We start from the raw sequence: 15,296 nt of genomic DNA on the forward strand, positions 1-15,296 counted from the left end.
TCTTAGATTAGATTAGATTAGATTAGTTTATGTCTCCCAGACAGATTTTATTTAATGCAGATTTTAGGGGTGGTAGTTTTCTGTTTTTTGTTTGTTTTGAAACATAATTTATTTCATGAAATTTGGGGAACCTTCACATCTGAAGTATAATTCAATTCTGATCTCCATGTAAGTTTAAGAAATATGAATCAGATCATTTTGCAATCGGATTTGTACAGAATCCTGTGTGTCTCCTATTTTCATTTCTGTCTGAAATAATTTCTGTCCAGTGGAAGAATTACAGGTGCCATGATCTTTACTAATTTGCAAAACTTGCCGATAACACTTTTATCGATACAGTATACCGTAACCTCCTGTTATCACTGGATTGTTGCTAATGTGTTAGATTTGTTATCTACTACAACCCCAAAACCCTGTTGAGGGGGGTCTTGTGCAACTACGTATTTATCTTCCATCTGTTTTTCTCTCCCCGCCCATTTAAACATTTTCATTCAATAGTGTTCATTAACACCCTGCCCCCAAAAGATTGTATCCCTTAGGCATCCCTGCCTATTATGCAAGTTCAAACCCCCTTACTTAGTGTGCCACTGGCTCTGTTCCCCTCTCCCCAGTTTAGGGAGGAGCACAGAGACATTGGCAGATCTACCTAGTACATAAATATCTAATTGCCAAATGCATTAATTAAATCTTGGAACAGGGAAAGCTCTGTTGGGGTGTCTTGGGAATGCTTTCAAAAGCTGAAAGATGAAGACTGAGCAAGGAGTCTTGGTCTATATAAAGGACAGGCAGGTTCTGAGGTTTGAGATGCCAGATTTCAACCCTCAATATCTGCTTGAGCAGATCCAGGAAATGAGCAGAAATTATGAAAAATGATAAACTCCCTCCCCCCCTTCCCTGTCTAAACAGAATCCAAGTGGTGTTTACATAAGGTTTTTGTAACATGCCTGTGCATTCCTGTACTGCAGTGAGTTCTGGACCCTTTGTGCATGGCAGGAAAGGAAGTTGAACATATGCGTTCCATATGCGTTGTCTCTGACGAATTTTTGGTACCACCTGGTAGGACAAGATTTTACTTTCTTGGGCTCCATGATCATTTCAGACGGAGACAGGAGCCACGAAATTAACAGTTCCAAATAGAGTAGTCCTAGAACGAGCTGGAATTTTTAGCATGCATACATTACTGAAACAGTGACATATACGTTGGCTTGAGCATGTCGTGAGAACGGCTGACGGTCGGATTCCAAAAGATCTCCTGTATGGAGAATTAGTACAGGGAAAGCGCCCCAGAGGGAGACCACAGCTGTGATACAAGGATATCTGCAAGCGGGATCTGAAGGCCTTAAGAATGGACCTCAACAGATGGGAAACCTTGACATCTGAGTGTTTAGCCTGGAGGCAGGCGGTTCAGCACAGCCTCTCCCAATTTGAAGAGACACTTGTTCAACAGGTGGAGGCAAAGAGGTAGTCTGGAAACCAGCAAAATTAGGGAGCTGGACAGGGGACAGATTGTATTTGTCTTCAGTGTGGAAGGGATTATCACTCTTGAATTGGCCTTCTCAGCCACAATAGATGCTGTTCCAAGTCTTCTGTTCAGAGCACCTTACCATAGTCTTTTGAGACTGAACAATGCCTACACTGTGCTAATTGTGGCTAATTGATAAGTTGTCAGAGTGCATCTCAGGTTATTGTCACAGTAGAAATAAGAACTGCATTTAAGCATCATTTAAATAAATTTAGATTTGATTGTTCACATGATGCAAGAGTGAAATCAACATATGGGCTGCAAAATGAGTTTTTTCAGTTGGCTGACAGCTTAAAAAAAACAAAAACATCTTGCCTCTAAAGTTGACTCAATTCAAAGCAGTTTTGAATTGAATAAATTGCATGAGAATTCTGCTGTTGATTTAATTTGTGCCTATGTGGATTTTGTGTGACAGGGCCACTGCCATGTTTGCTTTTTAAAAAAATTCTTAAAATGTTTATCACTGTGTCATTTCATCGGTACATTCAGCATTACAACCACCTACCTTGTTCTCTCCTTTTGGCTGATGAAGGAGCCATTGGAACATCAGAGGACTAGTGGCTGCAGAGTGGGCACACCTGGACATGGCGGATGATCCGCACATCAGAAGCATCATCCCGCAAAGCAGCTGTAAGCCTACCCCCATTCTCATTTTTTCACAATTAATTAACAGGGGTCAGCTGTCTGATGTTTCCCCTGTGGTGTTTAGTGACTATTGTGTCACCAGATGGCACCCCTAAACATTAGATTTATTGATGTATCACTTCTGAAAAAATATCAAAACCTTTAAGAACAGGTTTGCTCATAAAATAGGAAATGAGTAGATTTCAGAATTGTAGACACCAAAACCAGTTTAAATCACCAGTAATAAATCGATTTCCATTCAGTACATGCCCCCAGTTTAAATACCATGTGACTTGAACCTGATTTTGAAAAAGTCTGAATAGAAATGAATTCAAATTGCTAGCGTGACCACAGCCTAGTCATGTTCATGATCATCTGCCTGATAGTGCATCTGAGATGTGCTCTGGCACTTCCTTAATTATCAGCATTTACCTTCAGCAATAAAGCAAACCTCATGCAAATGTCAGTAGGATTCTGTGTGTTGCTAAAAAGGTAATCTAGCAGGCAGCTGTATCAGTCTATTGAAGCAAAAGAGAAACTGGAAGTCATATAGTACCTGTAAAAAAAATTAATTAGTCTTATAGATGCTACATGACTTCTGGTTTCTCTTTTGCCTGTCACTAGAAGTTAATTTCCTATTTCATTTTTGTGAGTTTGGGGTCTTGGGCTGTGGTGTAGTCCTACTTCTCTATTTTACTGGAAAATCACCATTCCTTGACACTTTCTGGAAAGGTGTGAGTTTTTCACATAATTCCTTTTCATTGGGAGCATCTGAGGGCTGCAAAAGTGGTCCTGGAGAACCTCTTGTCACTCTGGGCCTACATTTTACCTCTGTTCTATACTTTGGGTGACTACCACATCTCAGTACTTGCCTTTCAGATACTGTATAGTTTTCCAGCCTTGTGGCTGAAAGTCAATAGAGAACTGCATGGAAAGACCTGCCAGAGTAAGGTAGGAAAATAGTGTAAATTCGGAGGACTAATACCTCAGATGTTACACAGAAGACACTCTTTTGAATATAAGTAATGGAACCCATTAAGTATGTGATATCTGTTGCTTTTGTGACTGATATTGCCTGCAGCATGCAATAGTTATCCGCCATGACCAAGGATTATTTATGATCACCACTGTGTGAGTGAGAGAGGTCATTTTTTCACTTTATACTTTGTTGCATTGGCAAGTGCAGTGCTTGTGCAAATTGCCAAACTGTGCACAACTACAATGGCTTCTGCTTCATTTGCATTGGCTTTTAGGGTTTAGAAGCTTTGGAGGGGTCGTTGGCATCTTTTTGAATGATCAACCAGCTGTTCTGTGCTTGCTGTTATGTTTGCTTTGTTTCTCAAAAGGAAAAGACACTGTGGGGTGTTTTTAGTGAGATTTTGTGCAAACTGGGGAGACCCTGATGAAAAACGTGTTCCTTTCCCAGGTCTCACTCTAGAGGTGGGAAATTTCAAAGGGCTTAAAGACCCATGATCTGAGGGATCTTCAAGTATCCTTCATACCCCTAGTAGGAAGTAAAGTAAAGGTTCCCCTTGACATTTAGTCCAGTCGTGTCCGACTCTAAGCCATAGAGCCAGCGTTTATCCATAGAGAGTTTCCGTGGTCACGTGGCCAATGTGACTAGACACGGAACACAGTTACCTTCCCACCATGGTGGTACCTATTTATCTGCTTGCATTTTTACATTCTGTCAAACTGCTAGGTGGGCAGGAGCTAGGACAAGGACAGGACGTCACTCTGTTGCCTGGATTCGATCTTGCGACTGCTGGTCTTCTGACCCTGCAGCACACAAAGGCTTCTGCAGTTTAGCCCGCAGCGCCACCACGTCCTTCTATGAAGTATGAAGTAGTTCTTTGCAATTGATGGAAAATTCAGGGAAGGAGGAGATCACACACTTCATTCTGAGTAACAAGCCCAAGTGGTTGCTGGAAGATTTGCAGCTGTTGCTGAGTATCTGACATTTAAACTCTGGACTCTCTGCATTTTTTAATATATTGCAAAAATTGCACAGTGGATGTTTTTCTCTGATCCAAATCTTCTGTTTGAAGGAGGTTTATTAGGAAGCACCCAGCACATGAAAACAAAGTTTCAAAATAATTTACCTCGAGAGACATGATGTTTGGAATTAATTGGGTTTATTTTTACAAGTACAAGAGTAATATTCAAAAGCACTGAGCAAAACAAGTTGTGAAGATTTCATCAAAAGGTCATAAAAGACAACTTAAGATCAATGAAGTCTGCAGTACATAGGGACGTGTCTGCAGAAATTGCAGACCTGGATAAAAATGTTGCTTTTGTAACAGCTTTCCTATAAATAGTAGTAAAAAGAGTTTGTGCAAAAAAAAAATTTTAATCAAAACAATGAAATTGTTACAGTTTATCTCCAGAGCATCCTAGGATCACACTAGAAAGTTGAATGATATTCTACTTAATGAGTCAACATGTCAGTGTATCTCTTTTCTAGAAGTTCACCAATATATGTAGTCTGTACAATTCATGCACTGGTTGAGCACATATTTGAATGTAGTAGATACCAAGTCCAAGCCCTGGCACTTTCAGTAAAAAAGATCTTAGGCACCTGATGATAGATAAACTCACACTTGCCTTTAGAGAGCCACTGCGAGTCCAGTTGTTGGGCTAGGTGGACAAATGATCTAAACTGGCAAAAGGCATATTTTTAGGCTCCTGATACCACTACCACCACCACCAAACTGCTAATAATTTACAGTTTCAATATTTTGAAGGAACTAGTTTGGGGACATATTGTCAAGCCAAATAAAATTCATATGCATTCTGTATAATGACCTAGACTGGGGTGGGCAAGTGTGACCATTCAGAAATTTGTGAACTACAGTTACTGTACTGTAATCTTTCATCAAGGAGTGATGGAAGCTTTAGGGTGAAAACACCTGGAGGGCCACAATTATCTCCTGCTCCTTTAATGTTACCAATAAGTAGAATCCCACCTGAGTGCATATTGGAGGGTTTTGATTCACCGAGCCCTTAGGTCACCAGGTTTAACCTAAACTGGTGTTGAGGTCACTAGGTTTAACCCTGATTTTTGTAGTGTCTTTGGCCACACTGCCTACTTTCTTTCATACCAGTGAGTGGATCATGCCCGTAAGTTTTCAACACTACACTGGGGGGGGGGAGCAGTGCTGGGGAAAATATACTAGAAGAATTAGCCATTATTTCTATGTGGATAATGTGGATACATGCCATGTACACAGAAGGAGAATGATGGAGAAAGAGAGGTATTGCCTGCTTCCATATGGAGATCTTTCCCATATGTAAGCTCTCCCTTGTTACATAGTCTGCCTATCATATTGATGGATATATCTGAAATAGCAGCTCATCTTGTGAGTTTTACAGTGCCACAGATTATTGTGCTGCCAGCTGGTCTAGCTGCACTATGACAATGTGACTGTGTTAATGCTGTCATCGCAGGAATAGCCTAGGCTTACCGTTTATGGCCTGGTGCAGCTGAGGGATTGAGACTTGTGTACAGTTGCCTTCCAGGAGCCAGTTTATCCCAGTAATGTGTAATATAATAGCAACTGGCCTTAGTGGGTTCTCAGCTGACAGGAAACATTATAAAATGGACCACTTCCAAACCACCATCAACAACTAGGAAGTTGCTGGCGCTGTTTTATCAGCAGCCCATTCTCTGTGCCAGCCTCAGCCTGCCAGGCCTGCTTTTTCATTTGAGTTCTGTGGCTGACACAAAACAGCAATTATGATAACTGTCAGCTGCAGAGAAAGAAAAGGGGAAGGAGGGAGAGGCAAAGAAGGAGATACATTGATAACAAATAAAGAGACATATAGAGAACGGGAGAAAGCAGCATTACTATGAGAAGCAATCACTGCAAACAATTCTTCACATTTTCTACCTGTTGTATTTGTGAAAGGAAAAAACGGGCTTAAGAAGTCTACCTTATATGATGTTTCCTGACAGCCAGTGTTGTTAGATGCCCCCTCCAGGAAATGCTAGTTAATTAGCAGAAACCCAGATTATCTCTTTGGAAAATCATTTTCAACTAGCTTTCTACCACTCTCTGTCACCTTTTGGTGATGATTTCGTAATACGTTTTTCCATGAAAGAATATCTGAACTTAGCAATATACTTGATGTATTTCTTTGTGTATTCTGGGCTAAATGAGATTTACCAGCCATCAAATAAAGTGTGCTCTGTTCCTTCAAAGTAATAACTTTTCCCTCTTATTTTGTCATTTTTAAAAACTAGTTGCTATTACTGTAACAATAGAAATCCAATCTCCTCTCTCTTTTTTTGAAAGAAAATTATGGATTGCCCAGCGCCAGTTGCTGATTAAAATTTTTCCACCTGAATGGGCTTATATGGAGTAGTAAATGACTGAGAATGGACTGTTACAGAAGAATAACAAGGAAAAACTCCCTGTGGAGTCCCAACTTGTATGAAGTGATGTTAGAGCCAAATATTCTGAGCAGGGTTGCACTTTCTCCAGAAAGGATTTGCTTCTTCAGTTGTGGGTCCAAAGTGAAAGCATCAATGCAACATCCACATCCGTGTCAATAGGAACAGGATACTATCTTCCCTTGGTCAGCCAATGGTATCGCAAGCATTTTGAGCTGAAGTTTGTTATGGAGATGCCCCAGTTTTGTTTTGTTTTTATTTCACATTTCTTCCTTATTCTTTTCTCAGAAAGGTGAATTCTCAACACATGGTTTTCTCTGATGAAGGTTTGTGGGAGAAAGGACTATGTAGGGCAGGATGACTCAGTTTTTGACTTCAGTTGCTGAATTTCAGAGGGTGCAGAAATCTGCTGCGTGAAGAACTCAAGGTTAGTATTTGCCTCTGGAAGGGCACCATCTTGGTCCACCTCATATACTGTACAGCAATGCCTCCATTTGCTTCTTTCCTTATAGAAGGAGGTGCAAAACAGGAGGGCTCAATATGTCTGCATCGTGGTCTCTTTCATGTGTTTCTCCCCATTCCTTCATCCTCTCTCCATGTCTGCTATTCTCACTTGACTGAAACGCAGCCAGAAGAGCACCAAAGATCTGCTTGCCAGAATTGTTGGTTACAGCCCTGGATATATGCATGCTTTCTCTAACAGCTGTTTGCTCTTGTTACTTAAATTTGTATCTCCAGCATCTCCAGATAGAACTGAAAGTAGAGATGGGGAAAAAAAATTTTTTTTGATTTATTGGCCTTGGTGAAGAGTATCATTTTTCTTGAGAGTCCTTGTGGGACGAAATATACCTTGCTGAGAAAGCTCACACATTTAGGAGCTTAATGGGTTATTTTGAAGGAATAAAGTTGTTATAGAACGATATGTACCTTTTAAAATATTAACATTAAAAAATGTTCACAGTGGGGGGGGGAATGAACCCAACATGCTTTAGCTGGGGAAAAATGTCTTAAATAAAATGAATAAATAAATGTGCACATGAGGCGGGGGGAATTTAAAAGTTTTGGGTAAATTTCTATGTGAAAATCCTCCACAAAGTTATAGAACCTGATATGAAATAGGAATAGGAAGAAAAGGCAGATGGCATTTGGAGAAACTGAGACTGCTAGATGTTCACACCTATAACTGAGAGGGACTGCTGCGCAAATTTCCAAATTGCAGCTGCCAGATAATATAAAACAATACTGAAATAGATGGAGCAATAATCAGATGAGAAAGAAAATTCCTATTTTTCAAACTTTTCTCTGCTTTTTGAGCCCTTATCTCATTGGTCAAAATCTCGTTGATTAGTGTAGCAAGTTGCACTAGAGTAGGCCCATTGGATCAATGGGGGATTTAGTGAATCAAGTCTGTTTTAAGTTCCATTGATTCAAATAGGCCTGCTCTAAATGACTTACTACTGTATGTTAAAGCAAGCTACAATTAGAATAGGCCCATTTAAATCAATGGCACTTACGGAGTAACTGACTCACCAAACCCCATTGATTCAGTGGGTCTATTCTATGCTAAGCAACATTGTGGCCGTTGTTTCCTGTATACATTCCATGTGGAGACCTAGAGGGTACAATACTTTCTATGTGTAATGCCTCAATTCCACCATCTGTGGTCTCTAAAGAGGCGGATTGATTGGCTGCATTTTAAGGCCATCGCTCTCCCAGTGAAGAGGCTCAAGGTGTACTTGGAGATGACGACATGGCTATCTCAGAGAAAGGCCCACACAATCATGTGCCTGCTTTGTTCTTTCACTTAAAAGCCTTTCTTGTCTTGATTTCATTTGGCTTTAGTCCTTTGCTTTCTGTAGGAGATAGACGTCAGTCTCTCTCTTAACTGGCCCCTCTGGGAAAATGCATATAAAGTCTAATTGGAGCCTTTATACTATGCTTCTCATGAAATGTTAATGAATATTGTTCTGCTTGACCATCTTGCCACAGAACTAAGAGGCATAGAAAATAACTCTGTGGCTGGGTCATAGTAAAACAGCTTTCCTGAAGATGGGGAAAGTGTACCAACCTTTTCCATTAGATAATACTACTTGAGATGGTTCAGGAGAAAGCTAGGAATACTGTAATATGTTCCTATCCATTATTCTGTCCCTTCTCCCCTGCTTGATCTTCAGTGTATGTGTTTTCCTTTCTTTCATTTTTTCTACACTTTCCTTTCTCAGACTTTTTTTTATTTAAAATGACTAGAAAATGAGCTCATTGTTGAAAAGTTCCTTGATGTCTTTTTGTGATGCTACAGGAATTCTAAAGATAGCACCTGCAGGTCTAAGCATAGTCACAATGCAATTCCCTGTAAGGTTACTCTGAGGTAAGACCTACTCTGAATTTAACGGGATGTACTTCTGAGCAGATGTGGATAGAATGGCAGCCTCATTTGGGAAATAAGGTTTTTAAGGCTTCCTTCGAAGTAAACCTACAAGTGATTGGGGTGAAAAGCATTTGTCCACCTGTTTTGGCTGACTGGAATCTTCTAAAGTTTATCCATTGTTAAGTTTTCTCCCCACCTCCCTAAGCTTTACTGTGTTTTCCCTTGTGGAAAACCTTTGGTTACACTGTGGAAATATGTGTTCAGCCAGAATGAAAAGTTATTAAATCAGTAAAGCAGGGTTTTGGTAGCAGGATGCAAAGGAATTACAGTATCTGTTTGTTATTCTGGGAAAAACAATTTAAAACACTGCTTTTAAAGCTTAACAAAATGATTTCAAATCTTTTTGAGAAACAACCAGCCTTTTTCATCCCATCCCCAAGGACTGTGTTTATCTTTCAGATCTGGTTGCTGCAACATACTGATAATGTACAAATTCCATGAGGCGTTAAATATCCAACTACTAGTGGCTTGCTGAATTAATCAAATTACCTTTTAAAGTTAATGCAGTCGGTGAGAGGAGTTTAATGATATTCAAACCCTTCATGGTAATAATTAGAGATGAAGAGGGTCAGTCAGTTGAGAATTAATGGGAAAAGTGCACAGAATGGCAATCTGAATTAATGTAGGAGACTGTGCATAAAGCATTAGGGAAGTTAGCCGTGAAAATTAAAAATATATATAAAAATTGTTTGCTCCCTTTCATCACTTGCAACAAACCAGAATTTGCGAGCATCTGAATAGTGAAATACTTGAAAATTGTTTGCTTGTAAAGCAGAAGGGAAATGAGAATGGGAGAGGGGACAGACTAAGGACGTTGGGCATGCTTTTCGTTGACGAACAATGCCAGTCTATTCCGATGGCAAATTACATAGTGAAACTGTTCCTGTCCCACTCCAGATCCCAGGGGCTAATGTAAGAAAAGAAGGAGAAGGACCATTTTGGATTAGACCAAATGCCTCTCTTGTCCAGCATTTGAGTACTTGTTGTATACAGGAAACCTGTTATATACACCTGCATCCTGTTTTCTTATTTCCCCAGCCACTTATATAGTTAGGAATATGGTTTCTGATACTAATTGTCATATGTGACCATTCTAACAAAGTAGGCATTGGTGGCCCTAAATTCCATGAATTTGTTTTATATCCCTTTTGAGCATTACAGGTTTCACTACATCTTAAAGCAGTAAATTCCATAATTTTACACCATTTGCAGAAAACATTTTCTGTTCTATTTCTGTTTCAGAATATATTCAGAGGTACTTATTTTATTTCAGATGCTTGAATGCAGTGCTATTTAAAATGTCTTTCCAATACAATGTCTAACTGAGCCTTTTCTGATTGGTTCATTTTCTTCTGATTTTTTTAAAAACTATTTAATGAGGAAGTATTCAAATAGGAGACACACATGTGAAGAACAGCCTGACATACACTCAGGGAGTAATTTTTGCAAAAATCTGACCTGTTTGTTTCATGTCCATTTGTGTGAATGTTGTTAAGCCTTTGCTGTCACTTAGACATATTCCTGCTGATCCATTGTTGTACTTCCCAGCAGCGTTTCCCCTCCCCTTTGCCTTACTGCTTTTAGAGATATTTACCTACATTACTGTTTATTTGGTTATGAACTTACGTGACTTCTGATAACGTAAATGCCTGGAAGCATAGTCATGTGGAACACCATCGTCGTTGTCATTTAGTCGTTTAGTCATGTCCGACTCTTTGTGACCCCATGAACCAGAGCACGCCAGGCCCTCCCGTCTTTCACTGCCTCCCGGAGTTGGGTCAAATTCATGTTGGTAGCTTCAATGACACTGTCCAACCATCTCGTCCTCTGCCGTCCCATTCTCCTCTTGCCTTCACACTTTCCTAACATCAGGGTCTTTTCCAGGGAGTCTTCTCTTCTCATGAGATGGCCAAAGTATTGGAGCCTCGGCTTCAGGATCTGTCCTTCCAGTGAGCACTCAGGTTTGAGTGGAACACCATAGCCAATAGGAATGAAGGGAGTCAGGAGCTACAAGGGTACTACAAAAAGTAACAACAGTAATGGGAAACAAAAAGCACTTTGAAACACCCTCATGTGAGGAATATATCTTTGGGGTCTTTTAAAGATTTTTTAAAATGTGCTACTTTCAAAACAGATGTGTTAAACATACTCCCATTTAACATTACAATATTAAAATTAATCAACCTTAATTTTAGGCTCCCTCAATTTTACATGCTGCCCAAGTAAGCAGGTGGAATAAAGAATGTTACATTAGAAAAAATAGAGTCTGTTGACATCCAAACTAGATGTAAAATGCTTCAATACATTGATGTGTCTTGTTTGAAACAAATTGGGGTGGGGGGAAGAATCTGAAGCGTAACTGATTAACTCTTTCCCACAGACCCTATGAAAATCTTTTCCGATGCTGCCATTTGCCCAGGAGGAGAAGAGCCCTTGGCTGCTGAGGTGAAATACCAGCTTTATGGTTCATAGCGTCACATCTACTGGAGAATGAGATGGGGCCCCTTCAGTAAGAGTGCTCATGTTTTACTGATGGCAGCTTATTTATGTGGGCATTTAATTCTCTTATATTGCTGCTTTTGTAGTTCAGTGTTTCAGAGAGGATAATTAATATATTGATTTTTGTGTAATATTTGGTACTCCCCGTTAAGATTAGACGTACATTTTGTACACTGGCTTTCTTTAATAGTTGTTTGAACAGCTGTTAAATGCTTTAAATAAAGAAATGTTTAGCACCATGATTATTTCTTTTGCAACTGGTTTCTTATCTGGCAGAAATCTTTTAGCCTTCCATAGAAGAGCTTGGAAATAATTGGTTACAAATAACTAGTTACTTGTAGTTAATTACCTTTCCCAATAATCTTTTTTAAAATATAGAACAAGGAATATTTTTTAAACGTGGGCATCCCTTCACATGTGTTTTAAATATTCAGTATCAATATGGCAACACTGACATATGTCATTTATAAGAGACAGAAAACAAACATATCCGTGCTTACAGTTGCTTGAAGTTACAGACTTGTGTATACTGCTTTCTTTACTGTACACATATCCTCTTTTCCCCCTCCTTTTTCCCCTATGTTGCTGGGTGGCTGTGCCATGCCAACTATGCCATCTGTCTTCCAAACACTGGTATTAGTAGGATTACCTGGTATACTTCCAAAAATTATTAAATAATAATTATTTTAATTTTTAGGGTAACTATTTATGATTTATAATCAAAAAAGATTCATGTAACGTGTTACCCTGAAAATAAGACAGGGTCTTATATTAATTTTTGCTCCAGAATGCATTAGGGCTTATTTTCAGGGGATCTTTTATAATTTTTTCATGTACAACAATTGACATTTATTTAAATACAGTCATGCCATCTTCTTCTGGTTGCTTAACAATGTTACACAATGGCGGAGGGCGGGGTTTCACTTAACTGGGGCTTATTTTTGGGTAGGCTTTTATTACAAGCATCTTGAAAAATTATACTGTACTAGGGCTTATTTTCAGGTTAGGTCTTATTTTCAGGGAAACAGAGTACCCCTGATGTAGCTTGAAACAAAAGAGTGAAACCATCACTCATTCTGCCCTTCCAAAATCACATCTAGGTCTCTCTTTCCCCCTGCCCTCCAAAAAGGTCAGCAATTATTTTTGCGTCTCTTCCTTGCTTGATTTCCTTCTAAGTTTAAAGTCCATAGATGCTGTGATTTTTACTCATTAAGATTACACTCATTGCCATTCTTGTCTTATGCGAAAGTCACATTCAAACCATTTGAAGGTAACTTGCTTTTCATTCATTTATCTCACCTTCTGACTGAATAATTTTGATTTATGCTTTCTTTCTTCTCAGACTCACACTCAGCCCTGAACTGTTCAGTCTTTGAATTCTGAATGTTCTGAATTTGGCTCCCACTAGTTATGTTTTTCTTTAGTTTGTCACTTAGCTTAATCGCCAGCTTTCCTGATATGGGGTTTGCTACATTTCTGAGGGCTTTGATGCCCAGCCAAACCAGAATCCATGTTTGTCAACAAATAGCAATGAAAAATTTATGCCATGATTGTCATATGTGGAAACATAGAAAGACAATTGACTGTATATTCTCTGAGGTGAGACCCAGTACTTACAAACTACAGTACCTCAAAGTGGTTTCTTTTTTAAGTCTCCATCTTGGATCTTTAATTTAGCTACAAATTCTGAAGCTTCAGCATCTAATCAGGATGATCTTTATACTATCTCTTTCTTGCCTTGTGCCCAAACACTTCAGTATCCAATGTGGTGTCTTACAGGCTTGAAAACTCACCTGTTTTTCATATTTTAGGAGGGCAGTAAAGAGGTCTCCCACTCTTGTTTTTGAATTTTGGACAGAGATACCATGACCTTTTCTTTTCCTTTTCCTTCACTTGTTAGGAGTCACTTTTCAAAATACTGTGCTAGCCTCTAAACATTTTCTAGAAACTTTGGCTTCCTGCTGTTATGTCCCAGCTTTGTGGTTGCTGCTGCTTTATATACTCTATCTAGAATGTTTGTCTAAAATGAACCTATGGAATGTGCCGTTAAAGCAGCTGAAGCATCCAATTATAAATATGCTGAACATTTCAGGCAATGTTGTTCGTATAGCTAATTGCTGATTGAACTTTCCATGAGTTGTGTTTCAGTTTTCAAGCTTCACTGCAGATCCGCACTTGAGATTCTTATTGTCTCTGTGTGAAGGGATTATCAGATATGCCAGCTCAACTCCCAGTAGAAAGCCAGTTTGTTTACCAATGTTGTTATGCAACTGAACTGTGAGGCTGTGATATTATCTTTGTGCATAAATATTAACTGCACTGTTCTGATTAGCCGTACCCAGCCCAGAACAGCTGGGATGCTACAAATGACCCTTTAGAGTATATGCAGAATAGTTCCAATTAAAGGTACCATTGCCTGAATAGCATGAATATTTTGTCTCTATCCATGCTATTCAGAAGATGTAGTTAAGCATTTTTAAATCACACAGATGTCTTAAGGGAAGGGCGGAAGCCCATTGTTCCTGCCCATTGATGAATGCTGGGTTTTTTTTTTAATGAATGCATTGAGGTTGCCTATGTGATTGCCCATCATTAGTTTTGATTTTGTTTTAAACGAAAACAAACTTGAAGATAAACATGATGAACAAATCTGAGAAGCATTTGTTTTCATTTGCAACTCTTTCTTTCCCATCCATTTTGCTTGAAATTTAGCAGATCATATGTACATAGGTAAGTAGGCAGGGAGGGAGGTATTTACCATTGTTATGTAATGTCCTTCACTCTATTTATACTGCCACAGCAGTGTGCAGTCTATTAAATCACAATGAAACAACATTTGGAAATACTTGAAAAATGAACACATTAAAATATCTAGGTGAGAACAAGGTCTTTTAAACTTGACATTATAGAATTGTGACTTCAGTGCCAGAGGTGAGATTCTCTAGAGAAGGCGTTCCATAATGAAGCTGCCACTAAGCAAAAAGCCTTTCTTTGGTTGACCTATACTGTATATCTGGTGGAGGCAGTTGAAGATGTACCTTTGCAGAAGACCTTGTGTCCCTGTCGGTCTAAGAGGAGAAGAAGAAACCATATTGAGACATGGCTTCTTCTGCTTCTTTCCCTTGGCTTTCTGAGCAATAGTTGGCAACTAGCTTAGCCCCCATTTAAATTATTCCACAATATTGCATCACATTTTAAAAGGACAAAACCCATATATATCCCACACTGCAAACAAAACATCACTGTCAGGTGAAGGTGTCCAACATGCTACTGAGGAAGAGCGGAGGGAAAGTACAAGTAGCTCCAGAGCTAATGAAGTGGTTGGGCCAAAGCCGAAAGGACACTCAGCTGTGGACGTGCCTGGGGATATGCAACTGGTAAAACCACTCCTTAAATATCTCACTTACCTTTAAAGTCCTATCAGTATTGCGATAAGTTGTTTCTGACATGATGGCATGTAGCAAATCACAGCTCAGCTGTCATTGCGTCTGTCAAGTAACTTTATAACTACTGTTTACATTATTTGTGTCTCAAACTTAATTAATTAATTATAATTAACAATTTTCCTACATGCATTTCCTTCCCAGGTCTAAATTAGTCTGGAAAAGAACCTAAGGCCCAGGGCTACCCCTGTGTTTTCTGGCATAATGTGAATTTGAACTTTGATAACTCTGGTTCCTTCTCTTGTTACTCCTCGTCTAAGACTAAGCATGACACTGCACACCACCTCTCAGTAAATCCAGAACGTATGGGTGCAAAAGCAGCGAGGAATTCCGGACAACACAGGAAATTGTTCACTGAGTAAATCATACAGATACCTCCTGACTCGG

General features: G+C 39.3%; 1 protein-coding gene across 3 annotated transcripts in view; it reads left to right on the plus strand.

Annotated features, from left to right (window-relative positions):
* Positions 1 to 15,296, plus strand: part of LHFPL3 (LHFPL tetraspan subfamily member 3) — a 330,442-nt gene that overhangs the window by 144,350 nt on the left and 170,796 nt on the right. The window lies entirely within an intron of this gene.

Source organism: Pogona vitticeps, chromosome 5 (assembly GCF_051106095.1).
Source record: "Pogona vitticeps strain Pit_001003342236 chromosome 5, PviZW2.1, whole genome shotgun sequence".
NCBI classification, from domain to species: Eukaryota; Metazoa; Chordata; class Lepidosauria; order Squamata; family Agamidae; genus Pogona; species Pogona vitticeps.